The 20,155-nt window shown below is 39.9% G+C and overlaps 1 pseudogene; it reads right to left on the bottom strand.

Moving 5' to 3' along the window:
- Positions 1-432: 432 nt before the first annotated feature.
- Positions 433-20,155, bottom strand: part of LOC133052770 (tyrosine-protein phosphatase non-receptor type 2-like) — a 61,258-nt pseudogene continuing 41,535 nt past the window's right edge.

Here is a 20,155-nt window from a genome sequence, read left to right as displayed (position 1 = left end):
ATATGAGGTCAACTACAAAAGTCAATTTTATTTCTATACATCAGCAATGAACATGTAGAAACCAAAATTTAAAATACAACACCATTTACAGTGGGCTTCCCAGGTGGTGCTAGTGGAAAACAACCTGCTTACCAATGCAGGAGATGCAGGTTTGATTCCTATATTGGGAAGATCCCCTGCAGGAGGGCATGGCAACCCACTCCAGTATTCTTGCCTGGAGAATCTCATGGACAGAGGAGCCTGGCAGGCTACAGTCCATAGGGTCAAAAAGAGTCAGACACAACTGAGACAACTTAGCATGCACACATGCACCATTTACAATATCACTCAAAAATAAAAATTAAACACTTAGGTGTAAATCTAACAAAACATGTATGAGATTTGTATGTTGAAATCATAAAATACTGATGAAAGAATTAAAAAAAATATATTTTTTTTAAAGTTTGAACATCATTATACTATTTATTGAAGTAGAAAGAACTTGAAAAATTTTTTTACTGCAAAACTTCAAATAAATGGAAATCATGGATAATAAAATGCTGCTCCTTATTTTGATTTCCTAAATCATGATTTACCCCAATTATAACTTAGGGTAATTACATTGAAATTTTCCTGAAAGATAAACAGTATTAATAATGGGCTTTACAGAAACCAGTTTCTTTACAAAGTCTTGACCAACTGTTACCTGACTACGCCAGTAAGGAGAACCTTCCTTCAAAGATATTTTTAGAGAAAATTTTTGTTTCTTTGTTTGTTTTTCTTTTTAAAATTGGGAAGACTGTAAAACATAAAAGAAATGCAAATATATAGTAAAAATTACTTATTCAGAGCTCTACCTGCTCATATCAAACTTCTCTTTAGGAAAACGTATCCAGTACAATTGAATCAACATACAATTTATTATTATTTTTATGGTAACAGATTTTTTTCAAATTGAGCTTTTAAAAACTACATTTAACTACAAAAGTAAGATTAAATAGGTACTTATAAAATATATTTACCCTGAAATGGTTAAGAATATAAAATGTTGATGCCCATGTCAACAGTACATTATACATTACACGCATTACTTAAAGGTCATTTTCTCTCCAATAATAATGTCGATAAAACCACAATATTTATTGCTTATATCAAGTGCAGGTTAAAATCCAGACAGCCTCCAAAAATGAACCCTTATGGTAAAGGATCTCTCAGTCTGGTCAGGTGAAATATTACACTTAGCATGTATGAACACAGTGGAAAATGTACCAGTTCTTAAGAAGCATTCAAGTCTTTACTTGGGGTGGGGGGGTAGTGTGGGCAGTGCCCTGGGGTGCTGGGGGGACCAGACACCACATTTCTCTGTGGGTGAGAAGTCTGTGAGGAGTCACAGACCAACTCTGTGACTCACGCAACACTGTCAGCAGCTAGGGCCGAAGCTTGCGGGGCAGAACTAGTTACTTATAGGGCATTCTGCTGAAGAAACAGTGTCCAGCCAACAAAAGCGCCAACCAGAATGACTGACACAAACCCCATCTTAGTGAGAATAGGTTGCCAATATAACCACCTTTTCCTCTTGCGCTCAGTCTCGCTCAGCCTCTGCTTCATCTGCTGCACCTTCTGGGCAGTGCTGGCCTTCCTGTCCTCCCGGAGGCGCTTGCGCAGAGCACTCTCGCTGTTCTCCAGAGTTTCCTGTGTTTTAGAGGACAGACTTGAGTATCTGTCTCCTGTCAGTTTTTCCTCTTCTAGGCCTATCCTGTTCCCATTGTATTTTTCAGTCATTATTTTGGTTGGTGAATGATCAAAAACAGGACATACGTCTTCCTTAGAAAGTTCTTTCCAACGTTTCTGTATACTTGAGTCTCCCTTTATAAACTTCGCTCCTTCTATTATCGTCATGTAGGAAAATCTGAGCTGATCTGGCGTCTGAATTAGCCCCATTCGGTATTTTCTCATATTCAGTAACAGTTGTTTAATGTTAATATTGTCTCCTTTTTCTATCAGAACAAGGCAGCTGTCGACCAGAGAAAAGGTGCCCGACCGCCCGCCCGATGCCGGCACTGCAGTGGATCACCGCAGGCCCGTGCTCAGGGTTCAAGGAGCCAGATTCCCGCACTTTGAATAAGAAATTGAGAAATGAAGCTGGTGATTCAGGGACTCCAAAATCTGGCCAGGTAGTATAATGAAAGTGAGATATTGTTCTGGTTTCACCAGTCCTGGTGTTTCCTAACTGCAACAGATGGACCGTGTAATAGGACTTCACGTCCTCTGACAGGAACTTCACACTGAAGCCTGTTTCCTTAAACAGCATCTCCCGGTCATCTTTTGTAGGCCAGTTACTGTGCACATTTAACCGATTCTTTCTCCACAATTCGGTTTAGCATGACAACTGCTTTGGTTTTTTGCTGCCAAACCATGAGCCAGAAATGACAACATGTATTAGGAAGTGGACCCTGGGTTAAGATGTAGCTCCTCTGTGACTCCTCTATGTCAACTAAACTGGCATTGATATAGTCATTTTCAGCATTCTGCAGTTTAACACAACTGTGATCATATGGGCTCACATCTCTGTATCTGTTTTGATTTCTGTTTTCAGGGAACTTGGCCACTCTATGAGGATAGTCATGGGACTCACTGCGAATTTCCGAGCTCCTTCCGGAAAGCTCTGAGGGGGCGACCGCATGCCAAGGGCGCTCAGGCAGCCGCGAGCCGGCCGCCTAGCCACAGTCCCGCGACCCTCTAAAAAATATATTTAAATGGAGATATATATTGTGTTCATGGATTGGAAGATTCAACCTAGTAAGGATGACAATTCTCCCTAAAGTGTTATACACAGGTTTAATGCAGTCCCTATAAATCCCAACAAGATTATTTGTAGACATTAGACAAATTTTTTATTTTATATAGAAATGTACAGGCTCTAGGATAGTTTAAAAACTCTTTGTTTTTAATTGCCTCATACTGGAAATAATAATTATATCCTACACAGATGAATGGGTAAACTATCGTATATTTATACCATGGAATACTATTTGGCAATGAAAATGAATGAACCATTCAACAACTTGGATGGATCTCAAAGGAAATGTTTTGAGTGAAAAAAGCAGATCTCAAAAAGTCACATACTATTTGCCATTTATATGACACCTTCAAAATCACAAAGTTATAGAGATGGAAAACAGTTCCATGATTAACCAGAGTTAAGGATAATGGGGGTAAGGAGGTGTTTGGAGTGTAAAGGAGTAGCATGATGAAGACCCTTATGGTGATGGTGTAGTTCTGTATCTTGATGCAGTGGTTATTACAGGAATCCACATGATATGATGACATGGCACACACACATTGTACCAATACAGTTTCTTATTTTGATTTTGTACTATAACTAAGATGTGATCATTGGGGAAAACTGGGTGAAGGGTACATGGGGCCACTCTATAATATCTTTGTAATTTCCTGTGAGTCTGTAATTATTTCAAAATAAGTTAAACAAAAATTTGAAAAAACAAACTTTGTCCAAGTAGTCATTGGAGACATTGAAAAGGGCCATTTCAGTAGAAAAGGAGATCTTGAAGGTAGAGAAGAGAGAAAAGATAATGGAGCAACATTCTCGAGGAAACAAAATATGAGATAAAGGGTACAGATAGAGAAATAAACCTTGGCTTGAAGGAGATACATCTTTTCCTCTGAGGCATGAGGGATAAGTTTAGGGTAGTTGCAGGTGAAGGTAAGTTTCTAGGAAGAGAAATAAAGTTGGGAGAATTTCTATCCTGATGACCTCTGCTTTCTTAGTAAATAGGAGGCAAGTTCATTTACTGAATGTATTGGGAGATATGGTGGGTAGGGGACTTGAAGTACTTGGTGAAAGTTTCAAACAGCCACTGATGGTATTGAAAAAGGAATCTGATTAGGGTAGCATAGGAAGATTTTCTGGTCATTTGAAGATCAGGCAAAGATTGGAGATCAAGATTTTTTTGTGTGATTTTTCACACAAAAATCAGATTTGTGTGATTTTTCTCTATCACACTCAGCCTAGGATAGGTGAAGAAAGGGCAGGTGACCCTTATAAAAGTTTGGTTGCTAGGGTGCAGTGGAGGGACAAGATGGAAAGGCAGTGTCAGAGAGAGGACAGTAAAGAGGTGAAATTTATTGCTCAAGGGTCCTATGATGGTTAAAGGAAGCAACAAAGTTTCAGTGAGATCGAAGAATTGATGTCCTAGGGGTTAGGGAGTGAGAGAGTTAGAAACATAGGAAAGCCTGGTCAGATAATAGGATATTCAAGTGCAAGTTTCAGAAATGGAACTGTTCCAAGTGCTAAAAAAAAGTCTAAGGTGTGGTTACAACTGAAGCAAGAAAGAGAAGGTCACCAGAGTCTCTTATACAGAGTGAAGGAAGTCAGAAAGAGAAAGACAAATACTGTGCATATGTATGGAATTTAGAAAGACAATACCAACAATCCTACATGCAGGGCAGCAAGGAGACACAGATGTAAAGAACAGACTTTTGGACTCAGTGGGAGAAGGCAAAGGTGGGATGATTTGAGAGAATTGCATTGAAACATGTACACTGCCATATGTAAAATAGATGACCAGTTTAAGTTTGATTAATGAAGCAAGGCACCCAAAGCCAGTGCTCTGAGACAACCCAGAGGGATAGGATGGGGGAGGTGGGAGGGGGTGATCAGGATGGGGAGACACACGTATCCCTGTGACCAATTCATGTTGACTTTGGCTAAAACCATCACAATACTGTAAAGAAATTATCTTCCAATTAAAATAAATAATTTTTTTAAAAAAAGCAGAAAAAAAGAACTGTGAGCTCACATGGATTAATGGGTTAGTGACCACTGAAGTCCCCTGAGGATGGCACTGAACCTTGTATGAGACAGGAAGAAACTAGGCGTAGGATCCAAAGTCTTAAATAAGTGTGGAAGAATGACCAGGAGGTTTTTGCATGGTATTGACCACTTGCTGAAAGTGTAAACCTCAAAAAATGATTTTTTTTTAATGTGAGGAGTACATTGGAAGCAGTTCTTTGGAAGCAGCAGTGGAGAATTAGAAAGACCCTTGATACCATCTCCTGACTATAGCACACTTAAAAGGACTTAAGGAGAAGTGGTATTCTTAAGTGAGATTCATTCATGCATTTGTACATTCACTCATGTGATAAATTGTTACAGATCAGAGACTGTATACCCTGGTCTGCCTGGGGTCAGTCCTGGTTCATGCATATTTCACTGATATAATTGTTAAAAATTACCTCTGTCACTCTCAAAATGTTCCAGTTTGGATGATAAATTATATGGTCATTCTAGTTATAGAGTACTTACGGCCTGGTTAAGAGGAAAGATTTTTGTGCCTCCTTATTAAGTTTTCCATCACACCTGATTTCATTTACATGTTTGGGGATGCTCATTCACCCTATCGGGAATCATCAAATTCTACTATCAACCACCCTCATTTCTCCAATTGTTGAAAAAAATATCAGGAGAAACTGGCACACAGATATGCCCTGCTTGTAGCATTTCCCTAAGTTAAAAGTTCCATAAATAAAGAAAACAAAGTTAGTCTGCCACGGCTAACACTTGATAAGGCCTACTTATTTTTTTATTTTTTTAAAAATATGTTTTTAAACTACCAATACATTTAGAAATATGGACCTGGGTTAACATCAGACACACTGGTCAATAGTTTATGGAATTCCTTTCCCCCCATTTTTTGAAAGTCAAAATTATATTTTTCAATATCTAGTATTTTAGAATTTTTCCCAGACTTCATTCCTACTTGTCACCCCCTCCCCTTCAAAAACCCTTTAGTTTTCCCTTTCTGACCTCGTGATATACAACCAACAATTTGACACTTAGCTGACCTTAAGTAATTTCCATATTTTGCTTTCTTGCCTTGGGGACTTTGCACATGTTATTTTCTTTGCCAGGAATAGCCTTCCACCCCTTCCTAACTCTCTCTTTTGCCTTGTTAATTCCTGCTTGTCCTTCAGTCATTGCCTTAGCTATCACCACCTCTCAGAAGTCTTTTCAGCCTCCAGGAAGCATAAAAGTGTCCCCTCCTTTATGTTCCTATAGCACTGTTCCACTCCATGATAACCTTTATTCAATGTCTATAGTGGTGTGTTTACTTGTCTGTGTTTTTCACCAGATTGTGAGTTCCATGAAGCCAGAGACTTTGTCTTGTTTATCATTGTATCCCTAGCCACCTTGTGCAATGCTTGCCTCACAGCAGACACCTAACACACACACACACATATATATATATATAGAATAACTGAATGACCAAAAGTTCTAAACCAAGTTGTTTAAAATGTTTTCTTTTGCAACTATGAATATACAATTGGGATCATGGAGTAGAATATTTTAAATGAGGTCTGATCTGGAAAACCCAGGCCTTTAGTAGCCAGATTCACTTGCTAGAGCTGTTTTCCTCACCCACATAGGATCTCCTTTGGGAGAGCAAATTAAACATCATGTCTCACCTACATCTCTCACAGACTTACATAGTATGGAATACATAAAAGCATCTCAAAAATACTTTTCAATTTATAGATGATATTAGAGTGTCATTTTGACTGCATGTTATTTGGTGCTGTCTCCATTTAATTACTTCAGATAATGAGATGAAAAGCCCATTTCTTGCTATGACAGCCAGACCTTTCTCACAGGCATTTTCCTCTTTTGTTTACACCTATTTCTGGATCTATCTACTCCCTGATTCCTGGAGATGAGTTTGGGGGTGGGAGATGGCATTTGGCTCTGGTGTCTCTTTGTCCCAATTATCCTCAGTTCTAGACCCACACAGATAATATGAGTGACCAATTGTATGGGGAGCACTGGTTCCTGACCTAAAAGCCCAGATCCCATAGTAATTCACTAGGCAAATACCTTTCCTTTATGAACCACAGCATCTTTATCTGTCAAGGGGAGGATTCAATTAGCTGATTTCTTAGTTCTAAAATTCATCTGATTCTTTCCTTTGTAGCTTTACTTCTAACCCCACAATAGGCAGCCATCACTGAGGCTTCCAACTTACCTCAAAATTCTGTCATGCCTCAGATTTGAATCATATCAAATAGATCCCCGGGAAGCATCCCAATGTGTAAATTATTAATGTTCCCACCACACAGTCTCCGTGTGAATATTTACTTAATATCACTGGGTATCTAATCCTGACAACAAATCATCATTTGAATGGTTTACTGATGTTTTCTCTTCCCTTCAGTGATTCTGCATAATGTCTTTCTTTCACCTTGAGGATTGTGTAATTCTTTCTTCTCCCGTGAGACTCTGATAGTAAACAGCAAAGGGAATGTCAACATCTGAATCTCACCTTTAATGTTTTTCTTTCTATTCTTTTACAGATTGTTGCATTTTCCTCTATTCTCCATCCTCTTCTACCCCTGACCCCCTCAAGTCATTCCCACACCTAGAAGCTTGTCTTTTGCCCTCCCCAATCCATAGCTCCAAGCAGCTGTAGCCACAGTTCTGCTCAATGAAGTTCTTAATATGCTTCCTGATCTGGTTATTTCCCAGAGCGGGGAAAAAAACTTCCCAGATATATTGGCTCTGTGCTCTGGGGCTTGATCAGCAGCTGTTGCATCCTTCACCTTCTCTCCGGTCTTTGCTATCCAGTACTCCACTCACTCTCACCCTTCACTTTCGCCTCTTATCTCCCTTCCCCTCCCCCTTCCTCTCCTCCTTTCTTTTCCCACAACAGTTGCTTCAGGCTTGGTTTCAGCCAACACTTTTCTCTGCCTACATGTTGGAGAAGCTCTTTACTTTCTCTGAAATCCTCAGAGCTAACCCCCATTCATCACCTCTACTGGGGGTGGGTGCCGCAACATTGATTTGATTCAAGATATAATGAAGTCAAGCTTCAGAAAAACACTTAGAATGGTAATTCTCTAACTTGTTACAAGCCACTCTCTGTACTGCTTTGCAGATTGGAAACTTGTGAAGGGAGCTGTGATCTAGTATATGCACCATTTCTTATTCATGATAGGATTGGAGAGTGCCCACTTCAATTAGTGTATGCCTTTCTGCAAGCTGGGGTGTCCTGGTCAGCTTAATCGGCCTCTGGAATGATGAGCTCAATTCCAAATGTGTGGGGGAACCTGAGTTGAATTTCACTGAGTGGCAGGCAGCGAGCGATTGATGTATCAGATGGAAGTGCCTTTTGTTGTTGTTCAGTCACTAAGTTGTGTCTGACTTTTTGCAACCCCATGGACTGCAGCTTCCCCGTCCTTCATTAAAGGAAGTGCCTTTAGGAGACACAGTTGGGACCAGCCCCCCATGTCTGCTCTACTTGGCTATCTATTAAAACCAGCTAAAAAACATTAGGGAAAATCATTCACCAAAGTGACCTGACAAATGTTGCTGACATATAGTCAGCTATTTTGTTATAAACCGAGGCAACAGAAGTGAAAGATAAGTTGGATAGTGAGGCGGTCAGGAAAGACATTAATTTTGACAACCCATATCCAACAAATCAACAGGCTTGTTGCTAGAAGGACAGTGATTTCTCACAAGGGAGAAGGGAAAGGCTACCTACTCTAGTATTCTGGCCTGGAGAATTCCATGGACTGTATTAGCCCATGGGGTTGCAAAGAGTCTGACACGACTGAGTGACTTTCAGTTTCACTTTCAGAACACTCTTTCACTCCTTACCTTGTGTCCCTGCAGTTCAGAACTAGAAGATGTCGTGCTTTCCCTCAAGCTTCCTTAAATGGGACACCCCCATCATGAGTTAACTCTGCCAATTCTCTTTGGCATGGTATCTCTGGGTGGAAAATAGGGCAAACTGAGGAGAAATGTAAGGATCTAGTGTCAGTCATTGTGCATTTCTCTAGGATAAGGTTGAGGGGGTTCATCATGGAGTATCCCTAAAAAGATTAACTATGCCCTTGTTAGATTGAGTGACAAGGGTGAGTGAGAGGTTTGTGACCTCAGTGCCCCTTAGCTGCCATCCACCCACACTTCTCTGACCTTAGAGTAAAGCAGGGGAAGAAAAGAGGTAGTGAGAAATGCTGGTTTCCCCTGCTGACCCCAGTTCTCTTTTCCTTCTCTCTATTATACCTATCCCAGTCTCAACTTTACAGGAAGAATTGTGCTAATGCTCTGGTAGAATTGGGAAAGCAAATGCTTCCTCCTAGCTAACTAGGAGGCCTAACATAGTGGAAACAGCCTAGTATATATGGTTTAAGAGACAGATGACTCATGTTTGAATTCTGGCTGTAGTCTCTGCCATACCACCCTGAACACACTCGATCTTGTCTGAATTCTGGCTGTATCATTTTTTGCTCTATGTGAGTGGAAGTCACTCAGTTGTGTCCGACTCTTTGCAACCCCATAGACTGTACAGTCCATGGAATTTTCCAGGCCAGAATACTGGAGTGGGTAGCCTTTCGCTTCTCTAGGGGATCTTCCCAACCCAGGGATCGAACCCAGGTTGCCCGCATTGCAGGTGGACTCTTTACCAGCTGAGCCGCAAGGGAAGCCCAAGAGTACTGGAGTGGGTAGCCTATCCCTTCTCCAGCCTATCTTCCCAACCCAGGAATGGAACTGGGGTCTCCTGAATTGCAGGTGGATTCTTTACCAACTGCACTATCAGGGAAGCCCTTTTGCTATATGATCTAGTGCAAATTGCTTAATTTCCTTGTGTTTCAATTTTATTTTCTGTAAAATAATATGGCAATATTAGCACCTACCTCAATGGGATGTTAAGAGGATTAAATAACTTACTAAATGTAACACCCTAAGAAATATGTTTTATAATTAATAAGGCCTATATAAGAGTTTGCTCCCAGTATTCATGGAAGAGCCCTAAAACTGAAGTTAAACTGATCTTCATCATTTATAAATCACTTCACTTCCTGTCTTCAGCATCATTACTATAAAATGGGAGAAAAACTCTTCTCTTATGATTTTTTTGAGTACTAAATGAAATAATACACATCAAATGTACAGCACATAAGAGGCACGTGGAGATTCTTTTTTTATTCTCCATCTTTTATTTCTTATAAAGAACCAATGCTTTAGGCCCTGGCAACCCATGCCCTTAAGCCTCAAGATCCTTTCTCTAACTTGTTTTCACTAAAAATTCTAAAATCAAGTGATCTCTGCCAACTGTATTCCATTTCCATTATTTATTTAGGTAATGGCATTATTACTGCCATTTATTATGCATCCATTTATTGAAATGGCACTGCAGTGGCTGCTGAATGGGGCTGTGCCACTATCTCTGAGAAACGTTTTCTAACACCTTTACCTTGCCCACCCTACCCCCAGTCAATTCTTTTCTCTGTGCTTCCACAGCACTTTATGCATGATTTTACCTGTATCACAGTTTATTGAATGAGTGAGTGATGAAAGAAAGACAGAAAGACAAAAAGAAGCTTATCTCAGCTTCCAGAATATGCAGATATCACCCTGCCACTAATGACTAATGAAATTGATGATCAAGCCACACTACCTTGCCTAATTTCACCCATAAACATGATTTAAGTTTGTTTCTGTTTGATATTCAAGGTGAAATTGTGGATTAAGTTGGAAGCTGATTTTTATTGAATAGATATTTATGATACCTCTTTCTTGCCAGTACTATGCTACTAGGCACACTGGAACTATAAAGATAAATAAGACAGAGTTGTTCCCCTCAATTGGCTCAGAATTAAGCTAGGGAGCTAAGAGAAACATGTGAAGAGAAGCCTAAGGACATCAGCCAGTGGAATGTTGGGAAAAGTGTGGTCTTAGGGATTACATCAGAGAAGGCAATGGCACCCCACTCCAGTACTCTTGCCTGGAAAATCCCATGGACAGAGGAGCCTGGTAGGCTGCAGTCCATGGGGTCGCTAAGAGTCGGACACGACTGAAGCGACTTAGCAGCAGGGATTACATACCCCAAATGGGAACCCTGTCTTCTCCATTTATGAGCCATTAACAAATAACTTAGCCTTGCTATGCCTCAGTTTCCTCATTTATAAAATGAGGCTGTTAATCAAAGTACTTAGCTCTGAGCTTCATGGGAGGATTAAATGAGATCATGCATTTAACTGCTTAGCATGATACTTGGGCAAACACTAGGCACCTCAGTAAGTGTTAGTCGCTAGTAGTAAAGTCATCAGTTTGATGAAGGCATTAAGAATGCCAGAGTTGAGAGGCAAATAGATCAGTATGGGCTGGAGACCAAGTCACTGCAGCTCCATTTTGCAGGGTATAATTTCACTTAGAATCTGATTAAGAGAAGTGCTAAGAAAGGGGAAATGGCATTTCAAGCAAGGGATACAGTGTTTGTGAAGGTGTGCTGGGGAAAGATATATTTGGGGATCAGTGGATATAATACTCTGAAGAAGGAAGTTTATGCAAGGGAGGGTTTGGCAATAAGGGAAGGGGAAAAAACTCGAGGAAAAAGTACATTCAGACTATACTCAAATCCTGGATATACTACTTCTAATTGTAAGATTTTAGATAAGCTACTTAATCTCTGTATTCCAGTTTCCTCATCGTTAAAATTCACTTCCCCGGGCTTTCTTCAATGTTTCCCTTGTCCCACTCAGTCTTCCTAGAAGGCATTGTCTCAAGAATTCTATGTGAAATAGCCCATTTAATCTTGACCATAACCTTATCATGAAAGTGCTCTTATTACACTCTTTTCGTAATTGAGGAAAGTGAGACAGACAAGTTAAGTAACTCAATGAATATCACACAGTGATAGGGACACAAGTTGAACTCAAGCCTTTTTTTTTTTTTTTTAATTTGAAAGCTAAGGGAAAGCAAGCAGCATGCCAGTGTATTGAAAGAAATAGGTTTATAAATCATGGCTGTCTGATTTAAAGTTTAGGCATAGTTTGTCTTGGCTGATACAACTGGCTAATTACCCTACCCATTAGTTAAATAATGATAGCTACCCTTATTGAATATCAATGTCCTATGACTTAGGCACTTTTAATACAGTCTTTTATAAACATATTTTCTTGTCACAGAAACCTCAGGAAGTAGGTACTATTAGTCACCCTATTTTAGAGGAGGAAATAGGGACACCAAGAGTTAAATCATTTACCCAAGTCTAAGAACTGAAATTTGAATTGAAGCAGCCTGGTTCTAGATACTGCTTACTGAGTCATAAGGCAGGATAGTTCATAATAGATGAGGCTGGTTTTAGGGATAATGTTGAGAAAACAAAACAAAGACAATTATGAGAGTGAAGTTAGTTTCTTGTTGTATATGATTGTTCTTGTACAATTTCCCTTTCCTGCTTACACATTCTGACATTCCCTTGTCCATCTATTTGGGGGCATTTTGGTATGTCTCATGTGTCAGAACAGGCTTATAGTTGACTCGCATGTGGGAGGGGGTCATCTCTACAGGAGATTAAAAGTTACCAAGAATCAATTCACAGAGCAAAGACAGGCCCCTGTCTGGCACATTTTCCATACCCACACATTAGGACCATTGTAAATGGGACTGGTAAGTTGAAGACTTTGAATGGCATATGTTGTGGTGTTTGGTTCTTTTTCTAGGTGTAGAGCCTGTCAGCTCTATAAAGACAGCCTGGCAATGCTTTATACAAATAAAGGAAAAGATATCCACTGTTTTCCCTCTTGTTGTTGAAATAATTAGGAAGAATAGTTAGGGATAGTTTGAGGTCATATTCACCCAAGAAGTTCAAAGTCTGGCTATTTGCAGTCCATAGTTATTATTTTGTTATATTCTGTTTAAGAAACTTGAAAGGATGGACACACATCTCATGGAAGAGCAAATAAAGAAAATCTTAGGTTTGTTAGTAAGTAACCTCAGGAAAATGGAAAACTTTCTTTTAGCATATTCTGTATTTTGTTTCTGATGTTTGAACCATACTCAGGACCCCATGACACTGATTGGATGAATCCTACAACCCCGTCTCTCAATTATATGAATTATGAAGCTTGCGGTAGAGTTGTGATTTGGTTCTATCACTTGTTTCCAGCAAATGATTTTAGATATAAGTCCATTATCCTTTGGATCCGTTGAGAAGATGCTGTATTTCTCTTAACTATATTAAGAAATACATCTCTATTCTATTTCTGCAATATACTAATTTGATCATATGTGAAAAAAACAGTATTCTTATTAAACAGAGAGCAATCAGAGGTGTTTTTTTTTTTTTTTTTTGTAGTAATAATTACAGCTCCATTTCTCTCTCCCCATAACTTCCACTATTTCTGGAAAAGGGTGGGGGGAAAGCAAAGGAGCACTAGTTCAAGCAGAAGCAAAAAGGATGCTTCAGAAACATCTTCCTAAATGGGGCAACTATTGAGTTGGGCAACTATTGAGTCTTTCCTAGGGAAGAGGGAAATATACTCACTTGTCTCGAGGAGTTTACACTGTATAGTAGTTAGGAAAATCAGACTAATCCTTATAAGAATAATTTTTAAGTCAATGTTAGGTAATTCTGGGAGGAAGAGAATATAAGCTGAGAAATTCTTCATACCCAAACCTCACTCTCTGAGAGACCTCAAGATGTGTCCCTCATTAATAAAATCTCTAAGAAACAGGTAAATCTTCCAACATTTCTTCCTCACACAAATTGTTTCAGATGGCTTCCCACTAATTTTCCAATGATCTTCATTTTTCAATGATCTTTCAAATTGTCTCATTGCATAATACAGGCAACTTTGGAATAACCCATTTTTTTCCAACATATATTTGTTGAGTACCAACTGTATTTGTGGTGCTATTCTAGGAGTTGGGGATATATCAGTGGAAAAAAGTAGATCAAAATCTCTGCTCTCATGAAGTTTATATTCCACTGGGACTATGTTAATGATCCTTACTATCACCTATAGTAACACTTTATGCGAGGGTTCACCCCACAGATATTTGCTCAAAAAGAAAATATTGAGCATAGACCTGAACAATTAGGAGAGTGAGCTGGAGAAAGAGTTTTACAGCTATAAGAGCAGCAAGTGCCAAAGCTCCTACATGAGAGTGTTCAAAGAACAGGTTAGTGGAATGGAAAGACACTAGTATGGCTGGAATGCGAGGGATAAAGGAGACTGGACTCAAATTTCTATTGAGCACTCACTGTATGTTTCTTACTGTGCTAAGCATCAGTAATACAATGGGAAGCACAACAAATACAATCCCTGGCCCTTCCCCCATCTTACAGTCTAATGAGGGAGATAGACATCAATTAAACAATCACTTAGGCAAATCGAAAGGTCCAACTTTGAAATGTGCTGGGAAGAAAGACTTCCACGTGCTATGAGAGAATAATTATGAGGGCCTAATTGAGACTGGAAGATCAAGTAAGGCTTATTAGGGGAATTGCTATGTAGTAGAGATTTGAGAATGAACAAGAGCTAAGTAGGTGAAGAAAAAAAACATTTTAGGCTGAAGGAACAGTGTATTCAAAGACCCCCATGGCAACTGAGACATGGGAAGGAAGAAGGTCTGAAAGAAGGCTGGTGTGACTGATTGTGGAGAATAGGGGATGTATGTTTTGAGGTGTGGTTCGAGATACAGTAGGGGACAAGCCATGGAAGGCCATGTTAAGAAGTTTTGTTTCCTAAAAGCAGTGGGAAACCACTGAGTAGCTTAAACATGTGTATCACAACCAGATTGGCTTTCTGTAAAGGTCACTCTGACTGCAGCGTGGATTGGTTGAAGGTGGCAAGTATGTATGTGGGAGGATATTTTGGTAGTCAGATGAGAGATGGTGGCTTGGACTATGGAGGAGGCAGTGGAGGCTTCTATGGCAGGAGAGAAGTAGGTGAATTCAGAATATATTTGCAAGGTTGGGCTTACAGGATTTGTTGAATAAAGTGGGAATGAAGAGGTAGGATGTGTCAAAGGAAATTTCCTAGGTTTTTCACCTGATGCAGATAGGTGGGTGTTGGTATTATTGAGTTTAGGAGTACAGGAAAAGGATAGACCATAATGTGGAGGAGAAGGTAATGATTTCTGTACACAGATATGCTGCTGCTAAGTCACTTCAGTCATGTCCAACTCTGTGTGACCCCCAGAGATGGCAGCCCACCAGGCTCCCCCACCCCTGGGATTCTCCAGGCAAGAACACTGGAGTGGGTTGCCATTTCCTTCTCCAATGCATGAAAGTAAAAAGTGAAAGTGAAGTTGCTCAGTCGGGTCCGACTCTTAGTGACCCCATGGACTGTAGCCTACCAGGCTCCTCCATACACAGATATGAAGAACTGTGTATTATCCTGTGTTCAATTTGGTTGAGAGTACTAACAGGGGAAAGTGAAAGAAAGTGAAAGTGTTAGTTGCTCAGTCGTGTCCGACTCTTTGTGACCGCATGGACTATAGTCCACCAGGCTCCTCTGTCCATGGGATTCTCCAGGCAAGAATACCAGAGTGGGTTGCCATTTCCTTCTCCAGATCCATCCCCTACCTTCTGGCCTGCTTTCACTCTCACCACCTTCTTTTATCTAGTATGAGCTTCAGCCAACAGACTGGGACACTTAGGACCTTCCTTTGAGGCTGGAACAAGCTGCAGGCCCTATTCCATAATGTGGAGTTAACATTCTTAACACATCCAGACCCTCCTAAAAGTCAGCCACAGGGGGTTGAAGGATGGGAAGTCATGAGCTGAAGCAGAAAGGGAAGATTCTTGGGGGGTGCAGTGTCGCTCCCTGATGTTGATATATAGACACCAATGAGGGAATTTAAGTCAGTTCAGGAGTCAGACACAGGTTGTACAAGTGAAATTACAGACATCACTCACAAATGAATCCTGCTGTTAACAAGCATTTAAAAATTTTGTGCACTGCCATTTTCAATTTAATTGCTAAAATTTAGGTTCTGTGAGAGCAAAGACATTGTTTTGTTCACTGCTATATCCCCAGTACTTATAACAAGGCATAATATGAAGTAGTAACCCAATAAATATGCTCTGAATAAATCAATAAATGAATACCACTTTTCATTCAAAACCAGAACTTTTTCTGATGACTCAATAAACAAGGACCTTTCTGTACAATTCTAAATATTGTAGGTTCCTCAGATGCTGTCTATAGAATCACCTAGAACAAAGTCCCTTCCCTATATACCCAGCCCCTGAAGTGGCTGGTCATGTTTTGAAGCTTTCATCATCAATTTCAAAATCCATATTTTCTCAAAACTCTCATCCCTCAGTCACCTTCTTACCAGCCTTTCTAGGTGTCACTGAAGGAAGGTCTCTTACTTCTACAGACCTTGATTTTCACACACAGTGTTTTCCTGAACCAGAACTCTTTTCATTTTGTAACTCTGCTGCTGCTGCTGCCGCCGCTAAGTCACTTCAGTCGTGTCCAACTCTGTGTGACCCCATAGACGGCAGCCCACCAGGCTCCCTCGTCCCTGGGATTCTCCAGGCAAGAACACTGGAGTGGGTTGCCGTTTCCTTCTTCAATGCATGAAAGTAGAAAGTGAAAGTGAAATTGCTCAGTCGTGTCCAACTCTTAGCGACCCCATGGACTGCAGCCTACCAGGCTCTTCCATCCATGGGATTTTCCAGGCAAGAGTACCGGAGTGGGGTACCATTGCCTTCTCCATTTGTAACTCTAGTGTAAGATAAAAAGAAGGTGATCATACTATAGTTGATTAAATAAGAAGCAGAATGTGTTTTGCTGTTGAGTTCATTTTCTTGCACCTTCAGCTCATGCACAGTCCAACACCCACACTATCAAGGTACAAGAAGGGAACTTACTAATCACATCCTTTTGTGCATTTTTTTGGCTGTTTCTTTCAACAAGTAGGATTTAGCAAAGCTTTTTCCTAAACCACAAATTTGAGACTAATGATTTGTCTTGAAATTGTTAAAGCATTTCTTCTCTCATTCTGCTGTTTCATAATAACCTCGGTTTTATTTTGAATATTGAACTTGGTTTTGATTTAGTTTATTTCTAATTTGGAGGCAAGCAATAAATAACATTTTTTTGTGTTGTCAAAGCAGAAATATTTATAATCAAACTGTGAATATCTGTTTATGCTACATTTATATATACTGAAGAGAAGACTGTCACCTAAGTTGCTGGTTGACTGAGTCTGAATAAGTTGATGCAAATTTAATCAACAGATTGGATGGAAACGGATTGTCACCTGCTAATTGAATGGAATACCAGAGGAGGAAAGATTTAAAACTTACTTGTCTTTTGCCAAAGGGATAAATCTGAAGAAAGTTTTTTAAAAATGTCTTTTTAAAAGCTGAAATAGCAATTTTCAACTCATTGCTTTTGTGGCAAGTGACATGAAATGCATTTTTGTGTCCAATTTCTCTACGTTGTTTTGCTGCCATAAAGTTTCTAGGTGCCAACTGGGATGTCTTCTTGCCAAGAGAAGGAAGAGTTCTTGTCTGATAGAGAGTATCAGTTGGACAGCTGTCATTTTCATCTGCTTATTTGGAAAGTTGAAGTTTACCTACATTATCTGCATGCTTCTTGCCAAAGAAATCAGCAACAGGAAGGTGAGGATTGAGAAGGACAAGAGTTCTGTTAACATACTTAAAGGTCTGCTGCAGACTTTTCTCCCAATAGTAAGTAGGGTTTCAACTGTTTCCAGCAATGTCCAGTTATTCTCTACCCAAGACCCCAACCTTCCAACCTCTTTTAGCTACAAGGTGTGTTTTTTCTATGTTATTGATTTATTTCCTTGCTTGACTCCGTTCTACTCCTTAATCTCCAAATAAGTTTGGAGTGCCTTTTATTCAACCCCTAATTGTGGACTGGATTCATGAGTCAGGAAGATACTTTACCAATACTGCACTGGCTAGGTAAAAAACCCTGGTGCAATCAATGGAGAGTCAGCAAGGGCACTGTGTGAGCAGTCATCTATTCAATACCAAGTTGACTACTCAATCCTCTGGCAAAGGCTACACCCAAATCATCCCAGCATGCTTCTATTTTAAAATTCTTAGAAAGTTTATTTTTTATAATTACAAAATAAATTACTGATATTTATAAAAGAAAAATGCAAAATACACAAAGACTATAAAATCACAAAAAAGATAACTTATGCTGATTTGGTTTACCATTATCTTTCTTTTGGTCTTTCACGGATGTTAGAACTTATTTCAATTACTGCTGCAAAATTTAGTGGCTTAAAACAATAATAGTTTCTTAAATTTCATTATTCTGTGGAGTTGACAAGGCAGTTTTGTTTCATGTGTTGTCAGTTGAGATGCTAGGATGACTGTGCTGTGCTGTGCTAAGTCTCTTCGTCGTGTCTGACTCTTTGCGACCCTATGGACTGTAGCCCACCAGGCTCTTCTCTCCATGGGATTCTCCTGGCAAGAACACTGGAGTGGGTTCATGTGCCCTCATCCAGGGGATCTTTTCAACCCAGGGATTGAATCTTTGTCTCTAAAGTCTCCTGCATTGGCACGCAGGCTCTTCACCACTAGCGCCACCTGGGAAGCCCTCTGGGATGACTTGAAGGTCCAAAATGATCTCATTCAAATTACTAACTGTTGGCTGAGAAATCATCTGGACTGTTGGCTGAGGGCTTGGTTTTCCTTCATTCAGCCCTCTTCACAAGACTGCTTGGGCTGCCTCATAGCAAGACAGTTGGATTCAATAAGGAGAGTACTAAGTGGTGAAAACAGAAACTTCAGATCCCTTAAGACCTGACTTCAGAGGTTACAAAACATCATTTCTGCCACATACTATTGGTGAAAATGAGTCACAGTGCCAGCTCAAAATCATTGTGGGATGGGAACTATGCAAAGATGTGAACACTGGGAAGTATGGTTCACTGGGGGTCATTTTTGGAGATTAGCCACCACAAAGCACATCCTGTCCCTTGATTCCAACAGTCTTGCTTCTCTGAAGCTACAGCTGGGCAGATTTGCAGGGATGAGGATGATGGTGGTGGTAGTGTGTATATGCATGGGAGTGAGGATCAGTTGAATGTGCCACTGGGCTCCCTGACATTAAATGATTCCTAATTTATGGTTTTTGCCCTATTTCTAAGTAGCTGACCACTGAGGAAGTTGATGAAAATTGAGGTCTCAAATATCACTTCCTCAAAGAATTCTTGGGGAATTCTCCTAGTTATTCTCTACTTTCATATCATCATAGTTTTCATAATTTCTATTATATATTTTTTGCTCTAACTCTGACATTTTAATTTTTTATTTTATTTTTATAAATTTATTCATTTTAATTGGAGGCTAACTACTTTACAATATTTTAGTGGTTTTGCCATCTATGTGATTACTTGTTTTATGGTGCCTTATTCACAATTCCATGTATCACATGAAGGCAGGCACTTAATCCGTCTTGTTTAGGCCAGTACCTGGCACAGAGTTTGATAGAAAGTAGGCACTTGTTGAATAAATGGGTGGCTGAAAGGGAACCTAGATGTCTATCCTCATCACTCATTCAATCACAAACATGCAACCAAAGTAATCTGGTCCTAGTTTATAAATAGGAAGGTCTTAATAACTATCTTCCCCAAATCTGTGGGAGATAGGGTGATAGAGGGAAATTTCACTCAAACTAATTCCTGTTGTGACATCAGTTTTCTTTTTTAAAAAAGTAATTTTGTTTATTTGTTTCCTTATTTATTTTTCACTGCTCTGGGTCTTCTTTGCTGCACGGGTTTTTGTCTAGTTACAGAGAGCCGGGGCTATTCTCTAGTTGTGGTATGCAGGCTTCTCATTGCGGTGGCTTCCCTTGTTGCAGAGCAATGGGTCTAGGACACACAGTTTTCAGTAATTGTGGCATGTGAGCTCAGTAGTTGTGGCCCCTAGGCTATAGAGCACAGGCTCAGTAGTTGTGGCACATGGGCCTAGTTGCTCCACTGCATGTGGCACCTTCCCAGACCACAGATCGAACCTGTGTTGCCCACAGTGGCAGGTGGATTCTTTACCACTGAGCTACCGGAAAAGCCCTTGACATCTGTTTTCTAGATGAGAAGTCCATTTTCAGGTTCTGTATTGGAAATCTCAATTTCCTTCCCAAGATTTGTCTATTTCCAGTGGCTCTGAATTGCTAGCTGGATGTGTCATGCTTACCCTCAATATAACCAATCCTATTTCATCATTCCAATGCAGAGTAAGTCATCCTTAGTTGCTCTCCTTTGCTCCCCAGCAATCCAGTCAAGTCACCAAGTCACATTAATTTTATCCTTCAAATAACTCTCAGATTTATTCTTTTGTCTCTAGTCTTTCTGCCCCTGCCTTAATTCGGCAAC

The sequence above is a fragment of the Dama dama genome, chromosome X (assembly GCF_033118175.1).
Source record: "Dama dama isolate Ldn47 chromosome X, ASM3311817v1, whole genome shotgun sequence".
Taxonomy (NCBI): domain Eukaryota; kingdom Metazoa; phylum Chordata; class Mammalia; order Artiodactyla; family Cervidae; genus Dama; species Dama dama.
Note: the sequence above shows the minus strand (reverse complement) of the source record. Positions and strands in the feature narration are given on the sequence as shown.